The sequence below is a fragment of the Heloderma suspectum genome, chromosome 2 (genome assembly GCF_057233095.1).
Source record: "Heloderma suspectum isolate Gila_16-S chromosome 2, 16-S_ref, whole genome shotgun sequence".
Taxonomy (NCBI): domain Eukaryota; kingdom Metazoa; phylum Chordata; class Lepidosauria; order Squamata; family Helodermatidae; genus Heloderma; species Heloderma suspectum.
Window position 1 is genome coordinate 193,688,038 of NC_139459.1, and position 26,077 is coordinate 193,714,114.

The 26,077-nt window shown below is 43.5% G+C and overlaps 1 protein-coding gene across 1 annotated transcript in view; it reads left to right on the forward strand.

Moving 5' to 3' along the window:
- The first annotated feature begins 942 nt into the window (after positions 1-942).
- The window catches only part of FIGNL2 (fidgetin like 2), a 116,681-nt gene continuing 91,546 nt past the window's right edge, over positions 943-26,077 (forward strand). The window contains exons 1-2 of the mRNA XM_084837137.1: positions 943-983; positions 3,234-3,306. The gene's annotated coding sequence lies outside the window, so the exon portion shown is untranslated. The remainder of the gene's footprint in view (positions 984-3,233; positions 3,307-26,077) is intronic.

The window sequence follows — 26,077 nt, forward strand, 5'->3', positions numbered from 1 at the left end:
CCTCACATAGAGCACATTGCAATAATCCAATCTAGATACAACTAAGGCAGGTGTTCACCATGGATAGGTCCTTAGCTCCAGTGCTCCACCCTCTTCCCCAAAGTGAACAGCAGCAGAGGCTTGGGCAGAGTTCTCCCCTTATGTACCTCAGCTGCTCATTCCCATTTGCATCTCTCTCTCTCTCTCTCACACACACACACACACACTCACACATATGACCAACAAGTGAGGTGCTATGGCCCTTCACACTGTTGGGGAGGAGAATAAAGAGCCTGTTGCTTGTGGCTCAGCTCAGGTGTCTGAGGTCATAACAGTGGGGGAAATCCTTGGGTTCAGATGGAAAACTTTGCAGGCCAAATTAGGCCCTTGGGACTACAGTTGACTGTCCTTTGCCTAAGGAGATGGGCCCTTGCCCTCTACCTGTTGTTTCAGATCTTGGTACTGGATTTCTGTACATAGATGTTCTTGAGAATTCTGTCTTTGTTCTCTGATTCCCTTAAATCACGGGTGGGCAAGATGCAGCCCATGGGCCACATATGCCCCCCTGGGATTTTTGCGTGCCTTCAGAGCCTCACCACTGCCGCACCACCAAAGGCTATTTAAAGCAAAATAACCCTTTTTCAGCTGCCAGCACACCACCAAAATTCAGTGGCAAACCATGGCTTTTCAAAGGAGCCTTGTTTTCCTGTTGCCACTGCCACAGTGCCAAATTTCAGCAGTGGGGTGCAAGGGGTGCAATGCAACCCCTCGAAGTTGCCCACCCCTTCATGAAACAAAAACAAGATAAAGAGTTTTCTTGGTTATTTCTCTGCCATATTTCTTGGAAATTTATTTGTTATCGGCAATGACTACTGGCTGCCACATTATCTGGTGTGAACATGCAATGCCTGCTGCTGATTAAAGGCTAAGTGATAATTTCTCCAGTTCACACTCATTTGGATTTGATGAACTGCTCTTCAGTAGTCCTCTGGAGTTATTAATAGGTAGCTATTAATAGGCTGTAAGGCTGTGCTTGAGGGGAAGCCTCTATTGCCAAGCACTGGAATCATTATTACTAGATCGTTTTTAAAAATGCCAAAAGGGACAACTGACTTGCAATTGCCTCCATTTATTGCTGTATCACATCCATTCATGTGTTTGGCAACAGTATGTGTTCAAGAATTGCATCACCTTCATTTGGAAGCTGCAAGTAAACCACCTCCTCAGTGGACAGTTTACTACTGTGATAAAAGCAACTTTCACAGCTCGACATGGATAACATCAGAACCAAAATGCAGGATCCCCAAATCCAGGAATTCAGCCATTGAAACAGAGCAAAGAGATTTGCCCCTTCAAGCATTTCCTCTAGTGGGAATATATAGTGGTTAGAGTGTTGGACATGGACTAGGTCCAAATCTCTGCTTGCCATGATGCTCACTGGGTAACGGGGGACTCTCTCACAGGGTTATCATGAAGCTAAAGGGGAAGAGAGCATATACACACAACCCTGAGCAACTTGGAGGAAGGGTGGGATAATAATTATTTCTGAAACCTGGATTGGCTGCCAACCTTATACAAACTCTGTTTTTAAATGTTCTGCCCATGACCTGTTGTCTGCCATCTGCCTCACTCTGTTCCTAACTCACTGAACCTGCTTCACCCAGGTGAGGCCTTTGTTTCCCTATATCTGCCTTCTAGGGTGGCCGCCTATATGAATCGTCAAAAAAGAAGAAATGCATTACCAAAAAAGAGGACAAAACAGGACATTGATTTGGATTAAATTTGTATATGCTAACTTATTTATGTAGATGCACATCTAGACATTATAATAATAATTTAAGTAGGAATACAATAACTTTTACCAAAGTGTTGAAGGCTGTGATCAGGTGACCTGTGCTGTTGCCTGCTCGGTCTACTGTCCAAGGACGCACTGTTGATAGGCAACTTCAGAGCCCCTTCCTGCACTCCCTTCTTATAGTTCTTTGTCTTTAAACCAAAATTGGACTGGACAGCCCTTCAGATAGGGGATGCCTTCAAACAGAAGATGGTCCTCTGGCAGCCCTTCAAATAGAGGACTGTCCTCTGTAAAAGTGGACACATGGCCACCCTACCTTTTTTCTCCTGCCTCCCACTCTACTCCTTTGCAAGATGTGCTCCAGAGTTGAGGGTGTCTTTGGCATAGTGCCCTCCCATGGGCCCCATCCTATATTGATGGGCTTACCTGGTGGTAGTGGTCATAGGCAGCAGCAGGCCTAGGTGGCTTGGCGTCACCAGTTAAATTTCCCACCATGCCAGCTGTAGTAGTATCACCTCAGTCCCCCCACTCCAAAGCAGACATCAGTGCAGAGGTACATGGCTTCAGGGGCCCTGGCAGCTGTCCGAGGATGCTATATACTGGTGCTGTGCCTTCTTCCAGTGATTGTTATGTCAGTGGGTTGCCTAAGCCCAACTAAGGGCTCCTTCGCACTGAACTTTTATCCTGAGATTGAGAGTGCTCCTTCACGGAAGTTTGCAGGCTCTTTACATGATGCTGTGATCATTCAAGGCGTCTCCTGCACTAAATGCCCTTTGTTCCGTTTTGAAATAGATCGCAGATAATGAGCTATCAAATTACCCCGTTGTGTTCTGCTTCAGTTTCTTCCGTGAAAAGAGGAAAAGCAGCAAGAAGAGGAGTGAGATCAATTAAAGATAATGGAAGACTCAGATACGGGGAGAAGGAGGGGGAAGGGGGTGGTGGGAAAGGAAGTACGTGAAAAAGGGAATCGTGATCCTGCGTTTAAAACAGAAGCAGAAAGCCCCATTTTAAATCCAGGATTTTAGGCTGGTGTAGAGATGCCGTAAGTGGCTTGCAATGAGTCCCTGTCCAGATTGCATTCGCCTTTTCTTGCTTGATGGTTGGGTTATTAAGAAATGCCATATTTCTAGTGCAAATTTGCTTGGCCTTAACCACCAATCCTTCATTTTTTTTCTGCACTTCTCTGCTATGGAAAGCAATATCTGAAAATTACTAAAGAATGTTATATGTTGTAATCAAGTTGCATCTTAACCCCCTTACTAATAAACATTAGCCATTCAGATTGACAGCTGTCTGAATAGTTTTTCAGCCACCACATCATCCTTGCAGTTCTTCTCTTCATCTTGTAGGTCTTCTTTTCTCATATTGATGCTACGTCTGTTAAACATCCTTGCCTGAGTCCTGGGTATGTAGCTGTTGCTCTTATCAGGCAGCATGCTCATACTGCCTTACCTTCCAGATTGTGTGCCTAGGAAGCAGAAGAGGCGAAGAGCCTGGAGAATAGAAGCATTGAGGGACTGGAGCTTGAAACAGTAAGTGTGATTCAGTGTGTGTGTGTGTGTGTGTGTGTGTGAGAGAGAGAGAGAGAGAGAGAGAGAGAGAATGAGGCTGGAAGGGACTAGCAGCAATCAAATCCAAGTCTCTGCTCCAAAGTGGCAGCACACAGAGATGAGAAAGGCAATATCTCAGATCCAGGGAAAGGAATAGACTCTGCTACTTAGCCATTTTAGGAGTCTTGGCAAGCCACATCTTGCACCATCCCATCATGCATTGCTGAGATTGTGATTGGCCTCCAACTTTGTCTCTTAATCCAGCCTTGTCTCTTTCCCATATCCCTCCTGGATCATATCATTTAATCCAAACTGAAACATGGTATCAAAAGAGAGCATGAAGAAACAAGGTACACCAAAGCATACAACTACACTCAGTTATGGGAGACGAGAGTTCAGGGTTACTTCAAAATGCTCTGTTCCCTTTTGTTAGCCAATGCAAGATAAAACATCAAATCTGAAGCCCACTCCTCATGTCCCCATTCTTAGGTAGGTTAAAACTCCATGAGAAGAAGCTATGGAGAAAGAGAATGCCAACTATCCAAGGCCCCAGAAAACAAATTCTCAATTTGTGCTTATTTCTCCCTCTCTCATGCTCACAAGAATTGCATTGATCCTTTTAGCTGCAACATCTCCCCACTGGTTGTTTGTCCCTTCCTAGCAGCAGGAGTATTGAACCTCTTTCAGCCTGACACTCTCTCAGGGGCTGCATTCCAGTGCTGGATGGAGCCAAAGGCAAAGGGGAAAGGGCCAAAAATACAAAAAAACACCAGCATAAGGTGTTTTAAGGTTGAAAGCCAGGAAACCACCCAATGGTTGGCGGGAAGGGGCTGGGGCAACTGGGGAACCCCAAAGGGCCAGATTCAGACCCCAGGTGGGCTGGCATTAGCCCACAGGCCTAAGGTTCAACACTCTTGCTTTACAGGGTTAACTTTGAAAATAAAATTCTTCTACCTCTCCTCCTCCTCTTTTTCCTCTAGATCTGGCCAGTATTTTTGGGATCTCACCAAAGCACGTGGGTTTTCTGGCTGCATTAAACATTGCCCCCCAACAGGAGGCTTTGCTAGTGAGGATATGATTAATGAATCAGGTGCTGCCCAAAATCGTGTGGAACATGATGACTAATGGCTGGGATCTGAGGCTTCGTCAGCCTCCTTGTCATCAGAGCTCAATTTCTGCAGCAAATTAATAATACCCATTAAAATGGATTGATTGTCCTTGTCAGACACTTTCCTCCCTTGCTCCCATGTGCTCTCTTATCAATGGCCCATTAGGTGAGCTACCCAAAGTGTTTGTGTCAGTGCCAAAGAATGTACTTCTCTTCTAAGCCAGATGGAGGCTTGAATGATCCTTGGTTCCAGGGACTGATAACAACCTTGCTCATCAATAGGTCCCCACGCGAAGGTGTCTACAGGATTTGTAATCATCGAGTGTCAATAGTTCCTCTCCCTATAGCATTATTTATTCCTTGTGGCTACCAACTCTCATCTGGTGTAAGTTGATGCATCTCTGCTAAAATCAACAGTGCTGTGTGTCGATTTGCAATCTGCAGGCTTTAAAATGAGTTAATCCACAGTCCCCACATAAAAAAAAACCCCAGAGGGAACAGCTGTTTATTCATGTGGTTTTAATTTAATGTATGTTTTGGTTTGACTTGAAAAGCATTTTATGGGCTGGCTTTCTTTACTAATGAAACAATGAATCAGAGGGTGGGAATGGAGAACTATAAGCGGAGGTTTTGAAACCTCTCAAGCGAAATTAGGCCAGGACTGTTGGGTCTACCTCTGCCTGCAAGAAGGGTGTTCACTTTTAGGAGCTGGAACAAAGCTGCAGACTAGGCATCTGAGAGATAACATCATGGATAGTATCTCAACTTGTAAAGAAAGATTTGGGATCAAATCAGATGGGCAAGTACAAGGGAGTAGACATGGAGTTAATGAAAGCAGTGTCTCTTGGGTTTTCTTCCTGACTTCGGGAGGGATGGGAGAATAAAGTGGGCAGGTAGTCAAGGCCTCTTGCGTTCTTTTGTAAATTTTGGAAGACACAGCTGACAGCTCAACATGTCAAAAACTAAAGACAATACAGAACCATAGTGTTGTTCTCTTGTGCTCTTAAATCAGGGGTGGGCAACTTGTGGCCCTCCAGATGTTTTGGCCTACAACTTCCAACAGCCCTAGCCATCATAGCCAGTGGTGCAGGATGATGGGAGTTGTAGGCCAAAACATCTGGAGGGCCACAAGTTGCCCCCCTGCCCACCCCTGTCTTAAATAAAGGGTGCCTGTTCTGTGGGGCTGTAGAATTCTAGTACCATCAAGGTGGATAGAATGTTGGATGTGGGCTGTAGAGATCTGGTTCCAGTCAAGATACATACTCGCTGGGTGGCCTTGGGCAGGTCACTCTTTTTTGGTTTCAGTTCCCCGTTTGATTAAATGTGTCCCTTTTTACATTTGCGTTTCCTGTTTCTGCCTTCTCTCTGTTGCTTGGTATTTGCTATGTTGTATTTTCCCAGTCTTGGGTTTGAGATTGTGAGCTGCTTTGGGCAGGAACCTGTTTTTCTTGCTGTAAGTCTATTCTGTCTTCTTCGCTGTAGACTGAACTGCCACATAGATTGAGTCAGCCTACATGTAAATCTATGCAGCACTGTCTTGACTGTGCATCCTACTAGAGGAGCTCTTAGATATGCCTTTTCTTTTGGTGGCAGGATGATGGCTATCTCTCTTAGTCAGGGACCATGGAGATGCCTGCATCTTATTATAGAAGTCTGCAAGAGAAAAATTTGTCAAGTTTTTCTCTTGCAGACTCCTATAATTTGTTTGCACTGTTAAAAGTCTCATTTATTTCATTATTGGCTTTTAATTGGTTTTCATAACTGTTCTGGGACACTTCTGCTGTTTCCATTTTTTCTGGTTCCCCATTGCTTTCTACAGGAGACTCAGCCTGTAACTCTGGTGTTTTACCTCTCAACAGGATGAAATGTTTGAGGCATTTTATTACTAGCCCTCCAAAGGAACAGACATCCCAGCTTTCAGGTAGATAGGACAAAGGATCCCCATTTGGTAGTAGCGGTCAATTAAAAAAGACCAACGGGTTCAGTCTAACTCCTTCTGCCTCCCTGGGTACCTTCTTTTGCGACCTATACAGGCTGTTCCAGCAGAGTTCCTGTTGAAATGAAGGAGACACAAATGGATTTTCATTTGGAGCTCAGTGATTTGATTTTGTGTTCATTTCTATAACTAAAATGAATGAAACAATCGGGGCTAATTTCTTTTGTCTCTCAGTGGTTTTTGAGATGAACCCACAATCCCTCTTTTTAAACCAGAAGTCACAGCAACTAAGAACTGGTTCAAATGTAGGACAATCACATATGGGCTTATTTCCCTGTGAGGGCATATGCCAAGAAGCCGTATATACTGTATGTACATGTATGGGCGTGTGGTTCTCATGTGTGGTCTTCACTGACCTCCCAATGGCTTTTAGAACTGTTGAACATTGTGCTTCATTATCTCAGTTGGAAAGTCTTGGGTTGGATCCAGAATCTGCCTTCCGCAAAAGGGCTTCACTAGCAGAAGGTCCCTCCACATGATTTTTGGAGATTCCCACACACCACAGCTAACCCCATTCAGGAAATATCTGACTCTCTGTGTAGCATTTTCAGGGAGCAGGAGAGCTGCTGTGGGAAGGAGGAGGCAGGGAAATCCACTTTCAACAGTGCAATTGATCCAGCTTAAATCTGGATCCAACCCTTGCTAGCCTTGGAGAGTTGGCCTTGGAGTGGTTCTGTTCTGTTTGTGTATTGAAGCCAGATGGAAGTCATGGGTAGGGATGGGGAGAAATTCATTTGGTTCGCATTTTAACACAAACTTACCTAAATTTGCACTTCCAAATTAACACATGAACCATAACTCAGTTATCCTTTGAAATTCACACTTATAATTTTTCAGTGGAATTCTCCCATTTCAAATGCATACAAAACTGTGGATATCAGGGAAATGTGCACACAAAAATGCATATATTCATGAGACTAAAGGTAAAAATGTGTTATATTCAGGAAAGTGCTTTCAAAAATACATGTATTAGGGAAAACTGTGTACAAAAATGCATATATTGGGAGAAAAATGCACTGGAATTTTCATGTGATTTTTAAAAAAATCTCAGTATTTTGAACAAACCAAACTAAAGACTGGAAATATTCCCAAAGTTCGGGATGAACCAAATTTAAGTTTAGGAAAATGAGAAACTGAGAGAAACCGAATTTGACAGATTCATCTATCCCTAGTCTTGGGTTATGCCTGTTCAGCTGCAGCATGGATGCTGTTATATGGTGTTTCACACAGTATTATCTTCTGCATTAGTTAACAATTATTATTCATTTATTCATGCATTTAATATTTTTATATTCTCCTTCAAGGCAAAGCCTTCTCAAGGTGGTTTACAAGGTAATTTTTTTAAAAAAACAATAAAATATAAAATACAACTAACTGAAACAGCCTCATAAGACATTTAAAATAACAGCAACACACACACACAAATGGGAATCCATTCATTTAAAAAGCAGACTGGAACATCCAGGTCCTTTAAGCCCCATTTAAAAAATAGTCAGAGAGGGAGTCACACACACCCTCCAAAGCCATGGGAGGGAGATCACCCAAACTCTGTAGTGTGATGCTATCAATATGCCCAACTCCACATTTTTTGAATGACAGTTATAGGGCGGCTCTTGGAAGAACAGGATATAGCATCAGAAAACAAGAACCGTATAAAGAAATGTGATTCTTTGCAGATGATCAGCATTTTCACCTCTAAAGTGGCCCTTAGTCCCTCCTTGTATCCTTTCTGTGGGAATTGTAGAGTTTGTTGGAGTTTAATGTGGCTGTGTTAATGTTACAAAGAAAAAAGTGGGGGTGAGGGGATATATTGGTCCTTCATTTATGCATGTGTGTATCTAAACATACATTTCTACTGAATAAAAATGGGGCTGAACTTAAACCTGATTTATTATTTAAAAAGACAGACAAAACTTGGCCAAGATACCAAAAAGGTTGGTAAAACTGACTGACCAAGTAACCCACCCCTTCCCAGGCTGTGCTAAGATGCCAGGAAAAGATCTGGTCTTCCTGCTGAGTGGCTAGGTTTACCTTACGATCTGTGTGTGGCCAGGCCCACTCCATATTCCTCCTGTTTAACATTAGGAAAGGAACCCATAAAAGTTCTTAAGGGGGTTGTAGCAGAGCATATGGCATTGTGTGATCATAGCCTCCAACAGCTGACGTAACAGGTAAAAAATGTATTCCATGGCCAACTGGGCATCTGTCTTTTTTTTACTGGGGTATGCTGGTGACAGGCATATTTCTGCTGCACCAGCATATTTCTTGTTGACTTCAGCAGGTGGGCTGGTAGGATGATGTACTTGGTTCCCCAAATGCATCTGTTACCTCTAAATTCTCATACCTTCAGGGAGAACTCACATTCAGCTCCATTTATGTTAAAGAGCATTCCCACAAAATCTTTACCTGTACAAAGGATTTTGATTTAAAATCTTGAGCTCACCTAATAGTCACTTATAATTTTTTGAAAAAATAATGATTAGCTAGTTCACAAGGATCAAATTCATCCTGTATTCATCAAACATGCTACCTTGAGGGCCTAGCCCAGTGGCGCACAATCCACAGCCCACAGGCGGCATGTGCCACAGACCATCAAGGCCTCAACTGCTCCCCCCTGACCCCCACCACTACCCCTACCCCACCCCAATTTCCTTGTACAAATCTCTTTCCTCACCATTGCTAGCAGTGAGGAAAGAGTGACCTGTATCAGGATCACTGGGATATGAGTGTATGTGTGTGTGTGTGCAGCCTCCGACTCCCAAAACAGCATCACATGCGGCCCTCAGGACTGAAAAGGTTGTCCACCCCTGGCCTAAGCTGTAGTGCTAGGTATATACACACACACACACACACAAAGGAAATAAAGTTTGAAAATATCTCACTGGTTATTCCCCCTGGTTGCCATGTGTTGGGTAAATATTTCAGGGCTCAGAACCAGCTTTACGTTATGCCAGTTGAAAATATACCCATTGATCTAAATACTGGATTGACTGATAGATTGCCTGATCCATCAATTAATTGCTACTGGATGATCCTAAGGAAGGAGGTGAGAAGAGGACAGAGAGAGAGAAATCAAGGGAGAAAATAAAGCCATGTAAGAACGAAATAATAGGCAAGGGATATTGCATGATAAAATGTTTGGCATTGCTGATCTTCTAACCAAAATATGCAACATGTCCCTAAGATCAGCCTCTATACCACAGGACTGGAAGATGGCCAATGTAACACCAATTTTCAGAATGGGATCCAGCGGGGATCTGGGAAATTACAGGCCTGCTAGCTTAATGTCTGTTCTGAGTAATTGGTTGAAGGCACTATTAAAGATAAAATTGGTAAGCATATAGAAGGACAAGCCCTGCTGAAAAAGAATCAACATGGCTTCCGCAAAGGTAAGTCCTGTCTCACTAACCCTTTAGAGTTTTTTGAGAGTGTCATGTAGACAGGGGTGATCCGGTATACATTGTTTACTTGGACTTCCCAAAGGCTTTTGACAAAGTCCCTCACCAAAGACTCCTGAGCAAATTTAGCAGTCATGGAATAAGAGGACAGGTCCTCTTATGGATCAGTAACTGGTTGAAGAACAGAAAGCAGAGAGTAGGAATAAATGGTAAATTCTCCCAATGGAGGGAAGTAAATAGCGGGGTCCCACAGGGATCTGTATTAGGACCAATTCTTTTCAACCTGTTCATAAATGATCTGGAATTAGGAGTGAGCAGTGAAGTGGCCAAGTTTGCGGATGACACCAAATTATTTAGGGTGGTTAAAACAAAAAGGGATTATGAAGAGCTCCAAGAGGATCTCTCTAAACTAGGGGAATGGGTATCTAAATAGCAAATGCAGTTCAATGTAAGCAAGTGTAAAGTGATGCACATTGGGGCAAAAAATCCCAACTTCAATTATAGCCTGATGGGATCTGAGCTAGCAGTGACCAGCCAGGAAAGAGATCTTTGGGTTGTGGTGGAGAGCTCAATGAAGATGTTAACCCAGTGGGTGGCCACTGTAAAAAAAGGCAAATGCCATGTTGGGTATAATTAGAAAAGGAATTGAGAATAAAACCGCAAATATCATACTGCCCCCATACAAATCTATGGTGTGGCCACAGTTGGAATACTGTGTCCAGTTCTGGTCACCACACCTAAAAAAAGATATTGTAGAGCTGGAAAAAGTGCAGAAAAGGGTAACTGAAATGATCAAGGGGCTAGAGCATCTCCCTTATAAGGGAAGTTTACAACAGCTGGGCTTGTTTAGCCTGGAAAAAAGGAGGGTAAAGGGAGACAGATAGAGGTGTATAAAATTATGCATGGTGTGGAGAATGTGGATAGGGAGACATTTTTCTCCCTCTCTCAAAATACAAGAACCCCAGGGCCATCCTATGAACCTGATTGATGCGAGATTGAGGACAGATAAAAGGAAGGACTTCTTCACATAGCTCATAGTTAAGCTACAGAATTCGCTACCACAGGATGTAGTGATGGTCACTAATTTGGATGGTTTTAAAAGGGGGTTGGACAAATTCCTGGAGGAAAAGGCTACCAATGGCTACTAGTTCTGATGGCTATGTGCTACCTCCAGTACCAGAAGCAGTGAGCCTATGTACACCAGTTGCTGGGGAACATGGGTGGGAGGGTTCTGTTGTGCTCATGGCCTGCTTGTGGGTTCCCAGTTGACAGCTGGTTGGCCACTGTGTGAACAGAATGCTGGACTAGATGGACCCTTGGTTTGATCCAGCATGGCTCTTCTTATGGTCTTATGAAAATAAATGCAGGTGATGAGGGCACAACCAGATCTTGTGGTTAATCATGGAGAAGTGTATAATTAAATGATTATACACTCCCTCCTCTGACCAAACAAAGCCTTCTACATCCTTCAAACAAAGGTCAGTATGTGAGTTCAAAGGATACTACAGTATATATAGTATAGTTTTGCAACAGTATTGTAATTAAGGGAGTGATACAGTCACTGAAGCATACTTGCTTCAGGCCACACAGCTACTGAATTATCTATATATAAAATATCCTCTCCTCCTTCCATTCTGTATTTTAATTTTTTTTATAGAGAAGCCTTTGACCCTAGGTCCGCCTGCCCCCAGTGCCTCGCAAAGGGAGATTGTTGCTGTGTTACACAAATCCATGTCTGCTCCCTGAATTACTCGTGCTGTGTCCTTTCCCACGTCCTCATTCTTTTCTCCTTACTTGATTTGAGAAGTGGGGTGTGGCAACCTCCTCTCTATGACAGATAATTACGTGTCAAAGCAAGTCTAACAGACCATATCATATTTATTCCCTACTTCTCAGAAGCAGCATCCTTTTTCACCAGATGAAAAGGAGAAGGAACAGAATCTCATTTGGTTTGAACAGTACCCAGGGAGCCAAGGGATTGGCTGTGTGGGTGTAATATAAGATTCCTTTGGATATGAAAGGAGTGGAGTCATGCACCACTCCAAATGCAAACGAGCACACTCACAACTATGATTATACCAGAAAAAAATCCGATTTATTAAGCATGAGCTGCCATTTTCACACCTTATGCAGCAAAATACCCAAACAAATCAGTTTTGCTGCTCTGAGCAGGGAGCTGAGTGAATCTTGGTTCTGTGATTAGTGTATCTGTACAAAATGTGTGTTTTCAAACACCTGTTTCTTGCATTATTTCCATTATTAGGGATACACTTAAACAAACTGAGAAGTAATGTGTGAAGTGGCCCATAGGCTATCTGTTATTACCATCTTTAACAAAGAATAACACATTTTTTACTAGTATAAGCCAAGGGTGAGCTTTTTAAACTCATGCGTGGCCTACTTACTGTGTTGTTGTTGTTGCTGTTATATTCGCTGAAGTCCACCAATATGTTTTAAATGTACAAAATAAGAGCTAATATCCATGTTTTCTCACCAGTTACAGCATAACTGATCTGTGTTAAGTGATTCTGAGTATGACGTATTTTATAAGAAAGACGATAAGGGGTGCTTTGCTGAATTTAACTAAGATCGAAGTAGTCCAGTTTTTTGGGTTTTTTTTAAGAACCCAAGAACCAGCAGACAGTAGGCAATCTATTGGAAATTGACCAGTGGTCCACCTTCTGCCCACTATCGGTATAAGCAATTGGCCATGGCAAACATATATGATATAAGTGGAATGCACTGCATTCTCTTCAACAAAATATCTAGCCTGCAATGTCAAAACATTCTGAATGTTGGAACCATACAGGCACATGCTTTGTATCCCAGCATATGTAAATTTACTGTCCCTTGAGTTAAGCATTGACCTAAGCTTTGACTTGGTTAATATTTACCTCTCTGGTCAATCAATATTGATGTTCTCTTTGACAGATGTCAATACTTGTTTAGTGTTTGTCTATTTCCCCCTGTTGCCAATTTTCTTGAAAGCTTTTATTTATTCTTTTAAAGTTAAATTAGTGGAAAGGCCTCCTTCTCTCCTCAATGGGTAGATGTGGCTGACCTTCTTCTACCCCTTAACATAAAATATGTGTATGTAATGTTATGGAGGGGGGGCGGGGGGCGGGGGCACAAACTCTACATTATTTATATCTTTATATTTTGTAGTGATCGGAACATGCATTTACCCAATCTATGTGAGGGTAATTGAAGTCACCCATTATTTTCTGTTTGGATCCCTCCCTGATTTCATTCTCCATCTCAAGAGAATGGAACCTCTTGATACCTCAGATACCCCATCAGAAACAGCCAATCTACCCTAGCGTTTTATCCTGGAACTGTTAACATCTGGCTCTCTCACATTACAAATTATACACTCTCCAACCCATTGTCATGATGCTATTTCTCCCTCAATATTCTATTTTCCCCCAGACTACTTTAATGGTGATTGCAGTTTCTGTGCACTTTTATTTATTTATGTATTTATTCGATTTGTACCCCGCCTTTCTACCAAGAAAAATGGCACTCAAGGCAGCTTTTGTGCCATTTTTCTACCTAACATGTGCGTTCCAGTCTGGGGGTATTATAACTCTTTTGCAACATTTTACCCACCTTCTCCCCCCTCATATCTTTCTCCATCTTCTTCCCTTCCCTGTTCTTTCCTTGCATGGATTTTGATGGGACTTGTGGGCAGAAAATCCATGTTGGTTAAAAAGCCATTTTTCACTGTGTACCTATAGAGCTGCACAGCTATACTTAAACACAGAATTGATTTTTAAACCTGCATTCCTGCACAGCTGCAAAGATGCTCATGCAGTTACCACACTATTAAAAAAAAGTGACTTGAAACTGCAGCATTACTTCCCACTTCTCCTGCAATTGCAGTACTGTACTGTGACTTGTGGCATGTGCGTGCACTATAAACACAAATGGTAATTCCTCTTCCTTCTTCTGCAATTGGTGCGTGGCACCTGATTGCATTATAAACACGGGATACGGCACTGTATTCGTTATTGTGTGCTCACAGAGCAGCAATTGCATTTGGAAAAAAAAAAAAAACCAAAGTGAGTGGTGCTCACAAACAAATTAGGCTCCAGTGTAGATCCTGCCAATTTAGACAGAACAAATTGGTCCCAGTCTAGCATGGGAAGAAAAAACAAGGCTATTGCAGATATGTGAGGTTCTCCATTGAAAAGGGGAAGTACCCTTCCATGCATCCGTAGACAACATGGCATTGCTGGGCAGTGTTTAACATGGCCTCCACTGCAAAAGCCTGGTCGAAGAACAGCCAAAGAGGAAAGGAACATCTATGCAGCTATGTTGTTTAGTGCCTCCCTCTCATACGCTAACACTGTTTCGTTGTAGCTGTTGAAGTATAACGATTTGAATTCTGTTTTTTAGGTCCATCATAGCATCTGCACACTGGCTAGGAACAGGCTACGTAACCTAAAATGTCTCCCGACACAATATCCAGGACATCAGTTTCCTTCACGGCTAAAAGAACGCCTCATGTCCTAAGTCCTAATGCATAGCAGCTTACAAATCCCTAAGCTAAAAAAAATCCCTTAAATACACTCTAATGTGCCTATGTGCAAGCGTGCATGTGTGCACACACACACACGTGCACGCGCGCGCGCGCACACACACACACACACAGAGCCAGCCTCTTCACCTTCTACAGCACCTTCAATTAATCTCTGTCAGGGGGTAATCAAAAGGAGAGGGGACGTGGGTGAATATAGATGTGTTAGCAATTAATCTAACTCAGTTTAATGGAGAGGGGGTGGGTGCAATGGGAACTAGGAGGCATGGTTGGATGGTAACGGGATGGCCTTCATTATGGGGGGAAAAGGGGGGATTATACAATACAGAAAAGAATCAATGTTGGGTTGGGTGAAAATGGGTTCCCTGCCATCAACAGACACGGTTTAAAGATTTCTCAGAATTCTTAGATTATTTCAAGGGGTGGGGAGTAGACTGGGGAGAATTGTGTTATTGGAAATAATAAATGTATTTCTGCATGTCTGCAAAAAATGTGAAAATCTCAAGGTGATAGGAAGCCCTTTCCCTGGGCTTAGAAGGCCCCATTTCATGCTTAATGTTGAAAATTGAGCCTATAGAACTAGGTCAACTGTTCCTATATTTGAATGTTCATATCACTTTCCCAAAGATAAACACACCCACATAATGTCACACTCTTGTACAGTAAACTAAAAAATGAAGGCTTAAAATACCTGCTATTTTAACATGTAAGTAGTTTGCATATTTTTGTCTTGCCTTTGTAATTAACATTTAGTTATTATATTAACTGAATTGCACAGAAGCAGTTGAGCTCTTGTAAGGAACGTCTTCTTTTGATCCAGTAACTCAGCTCTTACATGTGCAAATTGTGCAATAGGCCCCTCCTGCTTGTATCTCCCAGCACCTGGTATTCAGAGACATACTGCCTTTGCTACTGGAGCTCATATAAAGCCATCATGACTAACAGCCATTGATAGCTTTATCCTCCATGAATTTGTCTAATCCCCTTGTAAGGCTGCCCATGCTGGTACTAATCAATACATCTTGTGGTAGCAAATTCCAAAGTTTAACTATGGAATGTGTGTGAACAAGTAGCTCCTTTTGCCCATCCTGAATCTCCCACCATTTAACTTCTTTGGATGATATGGGTTGGGAAAGATTAAGGGCATTTCGAAGCCAACTTGGATTTGTCAAAAACAAGTCCTGCCAGACAAATCTGATCTCATTTTTTGATCAAGTAACCTCCCTTGTAGACCGTGGGAATGCTGTAGACATCATATACCTCGACTTCAGCAAAACTTTCGACAAAGTGCCCCATGATATCCTGATGAGCAAACTAGCTCAAAGTGGGCTAGATGAAACAACGATCCGGTGGATCCACAGTTGGCTACAGAATCGGACTCAAAGAGTGCTTATCAATGGGACCTTCTCAAACTGGGGAGAGGTAACGAGTGGGGTACTGCAGGGCTCAGTCCTGGGCCCAGTGCTCTTCAACATTTGTATTAATGTCTTGGAGGAGGAGGTGCAGGGAATGCTGATCAAATTTGCAGATGACACAAAATTGGGCGGGATAGCTAATACTTTGGAAGACAGAAACAAAATTCAAAGTGATCTGGATAGACTGGAGCGCTGGGCAGAAAACAACAGAATGACATTGAATAGGGATAAATGCCAAGTTCTGCACCTAGGAAAAAGCCAAATGCACAGTTACAAGATGGGGGATACGTGGCTCAACAACACTATAAGCGAGAAGGATCTGGAAATAGTTGTTGATCACAAGCTGAATATGAGTCAACAATGTGATGTGGCTGCAAAAAAGGCAAATGCTATTTTGGGCTGCATTAATAGAAGCATAGCTTCCAAATCCCGGGAAGTACTAGTTCCCCTCTGCTCAGCACTGGTTAGGCCTCATCTGGAGTACTGTGTCCAGTTCTGGGTACCACACTTTAAGAAGGATGCAGACAAACTGGAGAGGGTTCAGAGGAGGGCAACAAAGATGATCAGGGGACTGGAAACAAAGCCCTATGAAGAGAGACTAAAAGAACTGGGCATGTTTAGCCTTGAGAAGAGAAGACTGAGGGGAGATATGATAGCACTCTTCAAGTACTTGAAAGGTTGTCACAGAGAAGAAGGTCAGGATCTCTTCTTGATCATCCCAGAGTGCAGGACACGGAATAATGGGCTCAAGTTACAGGAAGCCAGATTCCGGCTGAACATCAGGAAAAACTTCCTGACTGTAAGAGCAATACGACAATGGAACCAATTACCTGGGGAGGTGGTGGGCTTTCCCATACTGGAGGCCTTCAAGACGAGGCTGGACAGCCATTTGTCAGGGATGCTCTGACTTGGATTCCTGCATTGAGCAGGGGGTTGGACTCGATGGCCTTGTAGGCCCCTTCCAACCCTACTATTCTATGATTCTATGATCTCTACACCAGCCTAAAATCCTGGATTTAAAATGGGGCTTTCTGCTTTCGTTTTAAATGCAGGATCACGACTCCCTTTTTCACGTGCTTCCTTTCCCCCCTCCCCTTTTCCCCTCTTTCTCCTTGTATCTGAGTCTTCCATTATCTTGATCTCGCTCCTCTTCTTGCCACTTTTACTCTTTTCATGGAGAAAACTGAAGCGGAACACAACAGGGTAATTTGATAGCTCATTATCTGCGATCTATTTAAAAATGGAACAAAGAGCATTTAGTGCTGGAGACGCCCTGGAGGGTCACGGTGGCATGTAAAGAGCCCACAAATTTCTATGAAGGAGGAATCTCAATCGCAAGATAAAAGCTCAGTGTGAAGGAGCCCTAAGGAAAGGCTTATGATGAGAAAAGGGGCCGCGGTGGCTTAGTGGTTAAGACGCTGAACTGCAGACCGGAAAGTCCGCAGGACAGCAGTTTGAGACCCGAGTGCCGCGTGACGGAGTGAGCTCCCGTCTTCAGTCCCAGCTCCTGCCCACCTAGCAGTTCGAAAGCAAGAAATTGCAAGTAGATAAATAGGTACCGCCTCGGCGGGAAAGGTAGCAGCGTTCCGTGCACCTCGGTGTTCAGTCATGCCAGCCACATGACCACGGAAGCATCTTCGGACAGCGCTGGCTCTTCGGCTTAGAAACGGGGATGAGCACCGCACTCTATTGTCGGACACGACTGGCTGGGGACACCTTTACCTTTTTATGATGAGAAAGGATGTGAAGGAACTGAGGTAAACTTATGTTTTCCTTCAGTGATTGAAGGACTGAAGGGATTAACAGTAGATGAGAAAAATGTGTGTCTTTTACTAGAGGCTTGTGCTTGAGGAGAGATATAGTGTAAATATGGCATGATGGTGGAGTGGCAGTTTCTGTTACCATTGAGAGGTGAAGATGAGCCCAGTTTTCTGTCTTTATATATGGAAAGGTAGGATTGAAATTGGTACCATCTGACTGGAGAATAACTGAACATTCTCAGGAGGCCTACTAGTCCTGACTTTGAATGGAGGTGGTATGATGAAATGCTGGCCACACCAAAGCTGATTGGCTGGAGGGATCTGACTGGAGCAAATAGAAGGAGCTGTCAGAGGCTTCTGAGAGTCTGTTGGGAGGTGTTTTTGTGAGAGGCTGGGGAGCCTGAGGAAGATATCAGCCAGGAAGAAGAGCAGCTGTGAGGCCTGGAAGCCAAGCTGAAAGCTAAGAGCATGTGAGGCAGAAGCTGAAGGTGGCCTGCAAGTGAGGAGAGGAAGACTCCTGGAGCAGCCTTCAAAGGAAAGAGCTGCAGCCTGAGTGGTGGTGGCCTGAAGACAGAGCAGCTGCTGGACCAAACTGAAGACTTCAGGGAAAGCCTGGTGAACAGCCTTAAAGGTGTTTGTCAGTAGTCAAACCCTACCAGAGAGAAGACTGCTTTTCAAGCCCTCATTGCTAGGCCTGTGAATTACCTGGGGTGGAGCTTGATAGGGAAATTGTTCTGGGTTTGGTTAGGGTTAGGAACTGGGGCTTGTAACAGCTGATAACAGCTGATTTGGGTTAACAGTAACAATACAGACACCCTGTTTTTAAAGCAATAACATAGAAACCTTGTTTTTAAAGTAACAGAAATCTTAAACAGTAAGCTTTCCTTGTTTTATTTCTTTTTAATGTAATACTTATCTTTGTTTATTATACTGTATCTCTGTTCTGTTTGTCTGATGCCTAATGACCAGCTACTTTTGGAAAAAGGGTATATTAAATAAAAGGGTGTAGATTTACCGTGGAAGTGAGGGATTGCCACGTAGTATGGGGTGATCCTCAACATGTGGCTATAGCAGTAGGGATGCCCCAGTGAGAAGGGGTGTTCCTGCACAGAGGGTCATCTGTTTCCATCCTATGGACCAGGACAATTGTTCTAGAATTTTATTTATTAGATTTATTAGCCATCTATCTGGCCACTCTAGATGGTGTACAATACAAATAACAACATGAAATACAACAAATGTACATAATTAACTGAACAAAACAACATTGCTCTAAAAACCACACACACCTAACCCACCCCAATGCCCGCCTGAACAGCCAGGTTTTCAAAGCCCGGCGGAAGTTCATCAAAGAGGGGGCATGGCAGAGGTCACTAGGGAGGGAATTCCACAAATTGGGGACACCACAGAAAAGGCCCTCTCCCTAGTCCTCAGCAGCCTAGCTGTTATGGCTGATGGAACAGACAGAAGGCCTTCCAAGGCCCATCTCATTGAGTGGCATCCCTGGTGTTGTTGGAGGTGCTCCTTAAGATAGACTAGGCCGGAAGCATATAGGGTTTTAAAGGTCAATGCCAACACCTTGAATTGGGCCTGGAGGGGGAGAAATATTCACCCATCTCCACACCATGCACGTTGTATGTGTTCAGGCAAACTGAAACTGAGGTTACGTGTTAAGTGACAAAGCATTATGATCTCTAATTCACAAGTCACAAAGAGGTTGTTGCGCACTGTACCCTGTGATTGTTATCGCATATCATCCTAAATGTCATCTGGGAACATTGGGGAAGGATTTAAAACAGACACTGTAAGTTTTATATTAGAATTGCAAGCACCCTTATTTCAAACAACAGCATTTTTAATATTACTAAGTGCATTATTATATTTCTTTGTACATCCTAAACTTAACCCTGGGGATTGTGGCCATTATTCCCATTTTACAGGTGGAATACCTGTAAAATAAATATCCTTAGGAGAAGCCCTTCTCAGGCCTACTGCTTTCAGAGGCACATTTGGTGGCAAGATGGGAGAGGGCTTTCTTGGTGGCGACTCCCAGGCTGTGGAACTCCCTACTGAAGGAGGGTAGGGTGGCTCCCTCTCATTACTCCTGCCAACGGGCAAATATGTTTTTATTCAATCAGGCCTTTTGTGTGTAAGTGGGCTGTTGGGTTGGGTGCTGTTTTTATGCCATTAGTGTGTTTTTAATTGTATGTTTAATGTGTTTTATTATTCAATTTTTATTTGATCATAAGCCACCTTGAGTGCCATTTTCTTGGTAGAAAGGCTGGGATCAAATCAAATCAGAAAGAACGAAAATACTGCGGCTGAAAGAGCTACCCACTGAATCCACGGCTAGAGTGAGCTCTGAACACAAGCCTTCCAGGTGCAAGATGACTGACCCATTGAATATACCTTTCTAACTACACAACCATTATGGTTGGTCTTGGAATGAAACCTTGATTTTCCCAGGCAAAAGCACCAGAAGAAAGTGGAATTTAGGAAGGAGTGTGTGTGTGTATTTAATCTCTGCCCATAGCTTTTCTGCTCCAAACTGACAGTCCTGTGAGTCCCATCCAAGCTGCTTTTCCCCATGTTTGCCCTTGCAAATATACACGTGGAACCCTGTGGGGGTGGGGGAGTGGCTGGGGTGTGTGTGATTTGGAACAGAGAAGGGGTGAAAGGAGAAAGGATTAAGCAACTTCCACCCCAAGGGTGACCAGGTGTCCTACTTTATAGAGGACAGTCCTTTATTTGAAGGTGTCCTCTATTTGATGGCCTGCCCAGTTCAAGTCTGGTTAAGGGCATCTCTACACCAGCCTAAAATCCTGCATTTAAAATAGGGCTTTTTGTGTCTGTTTTAAATGCAGGATCACGACTCCCCTTTTCACCTGCTTCCTTTTCCCCCTCCCCTTTCCCCCTCCTCCCTGTATCTGAGTCTTCAGTTATCTTTCATTGATCCCGCTCCTCTTCTTGTCGCTTTTCTTCTTTTCATGGAGGGAACCCAAGCAGAACAAAACGGGGTAATTCAATAGCTTATTATTTGTGATCTATTTAAAAATGGAACAGCATTTAGTGCAGGGAATGCCTTGGAGGTTCATGGCGTCATGTAAAGAACCCTCAAACTTCCATGAGAGAGCCATCTCAATCGCAGGATAAAAGGTCCGTGCGAAGAAAGCCTAAGACAAGGAAAGGAGGTAGAGCTGCAGGGGAACTGGAGTTGCCCACCAATACTTAGCACCTGGATGGCAGGTTGGACAGGTAGGCACACAGGTCTCCTGATCAGTCTTCCCCAATATGAAATTGTATTTCTATTTAAATTATAATTCTAAATTTGCATCCACAGCTATACATGCAAATTGGTCTCCTCTTTTGTCCTCTTTATCTCCTCTCTTGAAGCTGTTTTTTCTTAGGAAAAACAACCATTGGGCTTTTGCTACACATGTTTGTGTATATTGTGCTCTTAATCGGCAGTCTGTTCACTTACACAATCCTTGCAACATCTTCCTTCTGCCCCAAACTACTGTTCCAACAACGTTTTCCTATATATTTTATATTGCTTAAATATGTTTTTAGTTCCCTGACTTTTTTCTGCAGAAAATGAAACTCTCCTTTTCAAGAGAGAAAATGGCACATTCCAATGCAATATCAATAGAAACTTTTAACTGTTTAACTGGGCAGGAACAAGGGCCAAATGACACATTTGGAGCTTTCAATGTATTTTTCTTTTTGTAAAAAAAAAAAAAAAAAAAGCCCTGGGTCTCCCTCATATGGATAGGTCCATAGTAGACAGCAGAATGGAGTGGGGGTGTCTAATTCTTTCCCCCTCTGCCACCTCCCTCCGATTCAAGTTGCTCCACCAGAGCTGCTATTAATCTCAGAGGGGAAAACTTGCAGTCCTAAATTTTCTGCATGAAAGTGTTACACTTTAACACACAAATGGTGCTCCCTAACACAATTGTTGTTGTTCAGTCGTTCAGTCGTGTCCGACTCTTCGTGACCCCATGGACCATATCACGCCAGGCCTTCCTGTCCTGCGCTCTCTCCCGGAGCGTGCTCAAGTTCATATTCATTGCATTGGTGATGCTATCTAGCCATCTCATCCTCTGCCGTCCCCTTCTCCTTTTGCCTTCAGTCTTTCCCAGCATCAGGGTCTTTTCCAGAGAGTTTTCTCTTCGCATTAGGTGGCCAAAATATTTGAGCTTCAGCTTCAGTATCTGTCCTTCCAATGAGCACTCCGGGTTGATTTCCTTTAGGATTGACTGATTTGCCCTCCTTGCAGTCCAGGGGACTCGTAAGAGTCTTCTCCAGCACCACAGTTCGAAAGCATCAATTCTTCGGCGCTCAGCCTTCCTTATAGTCCAGCTCTCACAGCCATACGTTACTACTGGGAAAACCATAGCTTTGATTAGACAGATCTCTTCTAATACTTGGATAATATTTCATTGTTTCCATCTGAAATTCCAGTGAACATAATCTCCTGGTGATATAGTAGTACATCAATTTTTGAATTTTACCTTTAAATCAATGTAGTTTGAAATCCCATTCCCTCCCATGGCTTGTATGCCTCCCTGCCACCTTTTCCCCCTCTGCCTGCCAGGAATGCTCCCATAATCCTTGTCTGTCCCCCCCCCCCCCACACACACACACCATGTGTGCAGAAGCAAGATTTAGCTCCCATCTCTGTGCTTCTGACTTGGACTTTTAATATTTTAATTGAGTGAATTGGCCCGGAGTAGTCTATTGAGCTCTACCTGACCTCTTAAATAACAGGTCAAGGATTTAGCTTTTGTGGCTTTGACCCCTTCCCTTATCTGCTAATGCTGCTCCTCTCTCAATTAGCTGCCTGCCCCGCACTTGGCAAAAGTTTGAACTTCTTTGCCGGCGCCTGAATGGCTTCCCATCATACCCACGTGGGTTGTATACAACTGTGGCCCTGCAACGGAGATAATTTGTGGGGTCTGTGCTGCCTGCTGGAGCCTCCTAGCCTCACCTGGTTGAATCGCACATTTCCTGCTCTTGCCAACCACTTTGCCAGCGTTGGCTAACATTTGAACAAATTGGAACAGACCAGAAATATTTTACTTAGACCTGACCGTCTTTTGCTTTCAACCTCATTAGATTCCTTGCTTGCTCTTATCTAAGTTTACCATTTCTGAAGCATGCATTAGTACTCTCAGGGTACACGTAGCAATTAGCTAGTCATGAATTAAACATTGGGCCACAGGAGTACCTTGGTGAGGCTTGTTCTGTAACTAGTTTTGCCTCTACTGACTTTGTAGCCAAAATTCATCCCACAGTGCTCAACGCAAAGTCAGTTTTGAGCTGTATTTATTCATAAAGTAGATGGCATTTTCTCCACCACCACCATCCGCAGCTCAGTGTATTACAATAGTGTGCAATGCTGGTAGTGTTACGGAGCCAGTGATTTTTAGAATAGTAAAGACTTTGCCTGCCAAATCACCACAAGACAGACATCATCACTATCCCTGTAATCAGTGCCACTGTCACAGCTCTGGATTAGCATGCTGAGATACACATTGGAGCATAATAGTCTGTGGTTAAAATTTCTAACGAAGAAAGATTCCAAGGCTAGCCTATCTTGAAGCCCAGCCTTTGACCCGAAAGCACTACCATGACATCCTACATCCATCAAGGTTGGTTATGGCCAATGAACGGTGATGCACACACTGAGCATGCACTCTACACATGTTCAACACATAGTCTTTTTTAGTACTATCTCATAACTTCCAAGGCCTGAACCCTAGAATTCAAAACAGATTCCAGACTGCTGGCTTAGCTGTTGAGAATATATGTAGTGCAGCGCCTAGAAACAGGAGAGCAGTGTGTGGCCATCCAGGTGTTTGGATGGCTAGTCCAAACACCAGCATGGCCAAAGGTGAGGGATGATGGGAGTTGTAGTTGCTACAACTCCCATCATCCCTCACCTTTGGCCATGCTGGCTAGGGCTGATGGGAGACATAGGCCAAAACATCTGGAAGGCCACAAGTTGCCCAACACCTTTCTAGAAGCAAGGGCAGCCAACCTGGTACCCTCTAGATGTTTTGGATTACAACTCCCATCAGCCACAGCCAGCATGGCCAATGGCCAAGAAATAGTTTAATACATCTGGAGGGCACCAGGTTGCCTGCCCCTGGGTTAGAACATTGGGACTGGATGTAGGAAATGCCATTAAAACCTTCGCCCAGTCATGAAGCTTAGTAGATAGCACTGGGCAAGTCACTGTTTTTCAACCTAGCCTAGTTTACAAGGTGGTCGAGGTCCTGAAGCTTCATCCTGAGTTCCTTGGAGGAAAGGCAAGAGCAAGATAACAGATGTAGCAATACAAGCATATGTAATGTTAAGCTCAAGCAGTTCTGGGCAGTGCTGAGTGGAGAAAGTGCACGATGCACGTGTAGCTCCCTAACTATGGGGGCCCACCATGGGACAGATTGTAAAACTGATTGCCAACACAGTGGATGCCATTCTTGGGAGTACGGACGTATGTGTGTGTGGGAAGTATCGGCTTAGGTAAACAACAGATGAAAGGATGTTTCTGTGAAATGCAAGAGCAACCATCAGCCACAGGCTTGAAGCCAGAATATATCTAACTGGCAGTAGCCTGTGATCATATGGCTGAGATTAGAGCGATGTAACACATGTGCTATATGACCTGCCCCTTAGTGCTTATTTATGGGGCCCTGATCCAGCTTGAATCCCTTGGCAGTGCTACGGAAGCATCCCAGGGTAACATGATGCACTGCAAGTCATGGTCATGCTGAGGTCTGCCACTGGTTTATTTGGGTATTCTGCTTACAGCGAGCCATCTGCAGCACCCACTGCTGCCTTATTGTGGCCGTTTGCTCAGATTGCTGAGAGCAGCGTAAAAGGGAGGGGTGGAGTTAGTGAAGCCAGGACATTAGCTTGATCACAAAGACCATTTCGTATATTAAGCTCATAAAACTGCAGCTGCAGCCAGAGCCCAAGGTCATGAAGTGTCATAATAATGCCTCCTCTCAAAACTAATCTCAGCCTCCACCAGCACTGGTAATATTCAGGAGGGGGCATATTGCCTTCTAGTTAATCCTAGCTGGGCCTAGAAGTCTCAGGGCAGCCTCAGTGGGAAGGCAGACTTCAAATACTTAAATGCGCTTAGTGGATTATTATTTTTATCTCATGGTGTGAGGCTGGCTTCATGACTTGTCTTGTGCAGGTATATTTCTTGCAAGTCAACCACTGATTTCGCTATCAGCCTTGCTCCTCCCCTTGTGCTTCAGGTGGGCCCTTTGCAGCAGCTAAAAAAAAAAAAGTTAAGATGAAACATTCACATACATATCCATTTTTCATTATACAGAAATAACATGTATGAACAACAGTTGCAAAATTGCTGTGTGGGGGCATGGGGGTGGGGAGAAGCAGTAGCAGTATTGTGAGGACAAAGAAGAGGGCTCAGGAGATATACCTTCTGCTGAGTAGGATGTAGGATCTCACACCATTTAAGGAAAGTTCCAGTTTTGGTTATGGTGACATCACATGTACTAGCCAATGGTTGCCCAGTGTACCTAGCTTTTCCCAATCATCGTGTGAATTTGCAGAAACTTGCAGGGTGGATTGCTCAAGGGCAGAAGAATGTATGTGTGTTTTCAAACCAGGTCTGTCACATTGTAAATGTTACTTCTCTCAGTTACTGAGGCGTTAATTACAAGTGGAGGGAAATTGGAGAGGTTTTCCTATAATACACACCACTCCAGGTCTGTATTAAGGAGCCAAAAATAAAACATCAGTACATTCTACAACCTGACAATGTCCGAAGGTTATCTGAAGTCTTCCTATACTGGACAGTCAATCAAACTTGAGCAATGCTATGGTTACATGTTCATGAGAGATGCTCACTAAGTTACATCACCAGGCCAACTATATTATCTTTATTTATGTCTTGGACTGTTAAACCTGACCGAGAACAGTTTACATAAAGTGTGGAGAGAGAGGGAACATTTGTGGAACTTATTTGGAGACACCTTCACCATCTTTAATCCTCCCCTGTCCCCCAATTTTATTCGACTTACCCAAAACAAAAACAGAGAGAAAGAGATTCAAATAAAACATAAATACAAATGTCAACATCAACTATCTTTCCCTCTCCAGGGTCAAGCTCTGAAAAAAACAACAACCAAATGGCTCTGCAAATTTACATCAAAAGCCTCCTGTGGATGGAGCTGATTAGCTGTTGCCTGTGATGTCACAAAGCCACCTCTTCCCTAGACCCAAGAGTTTTGCAATTGTTATTAAAATGTTTCCTTTAAAAAAATCACAGGGAAGGATGACCATATAAATGGGGAAACATATATGATGCTTTAAAATATAAAAAATGTAGGCAGCCTGCTCAAAACATGGGAGGAGGTACAAGGCTGATGTCAGACCCAGTGTGAAAATACATCTGTCATGCAAATTGCAAAGCTGAAAAGAAGCTGCTCTCACACAAGGGGTGAGGAACCTATTGTGACTCCTCTTTGAATGTTTCATCTGTCTTCATTAAGAGTCT